Source organism: Pseudomyrmex gracilis, unplaced genomic scaffold, assembly GCF_002006095.1.
Source record: "Pseudomyrmex gracilis isolate BER0280 unplaced genomic scaffold, ASM200609v1 scaffold_56, whole genome shotgun sequence".
NCBI classification, from domain to species: domain Eukaryota; kingdom Metazoa; phylum Arthropoda; class Insecta; order Hymenoptera; family Formicidae; genus Pseudomyrmex; species Pseudomyrmex gracilis.
The window spans coordinates 552,660-553,234 of NW_018020640.1; positions in this window are offsets into that span (position 1 = coordinate 552,660).

Sequence of the window (575 nt, forward strand, 5' to 3'; positions counted from 1 at the left end):
ATCTTTAATAATATATATATCTATCATTCTCAAAAGTTTTTCATTTTTACATACAGATAATTCCAATTAAAAAACGTTTTTATTGGAATATTAACATACATCATTCAATCTTATTAACAATCGAAGTTTTTGTTTAGAACACTATATTTTCTTATTTCTCTATATTAAAGACAAACCAATGAAGTTATTATCTTTTATTCTTTGTATTTTTTTCACATGTAAAACATGTAGTAACTACGTAATAAATATACGTATGTATTCTTTTCATTTCTGTAAAAAAAAAAAAAAAAACTCATATTAATCTCCATTCTAACAAAGTAATCTTAAAAACAGTCATTTTTTACAAAGTCTTACTATATACAAATATCGTCTTACTATAATACAAATCTTAAATAAAATAGCGTGCTATTTCTAAACGCGACGAATAGAACATAATTGTTTTTTGGACTGTTCGCAATTCATACGTCCCGCCACGTAGGGTACAAGGTTGGCTGTATGATCGGCGCGCGCAGCACGAAGTGAGTACATATGTTGTATACTTATGCGCGGCGCCACTTGTACGGACAACGTCGAAG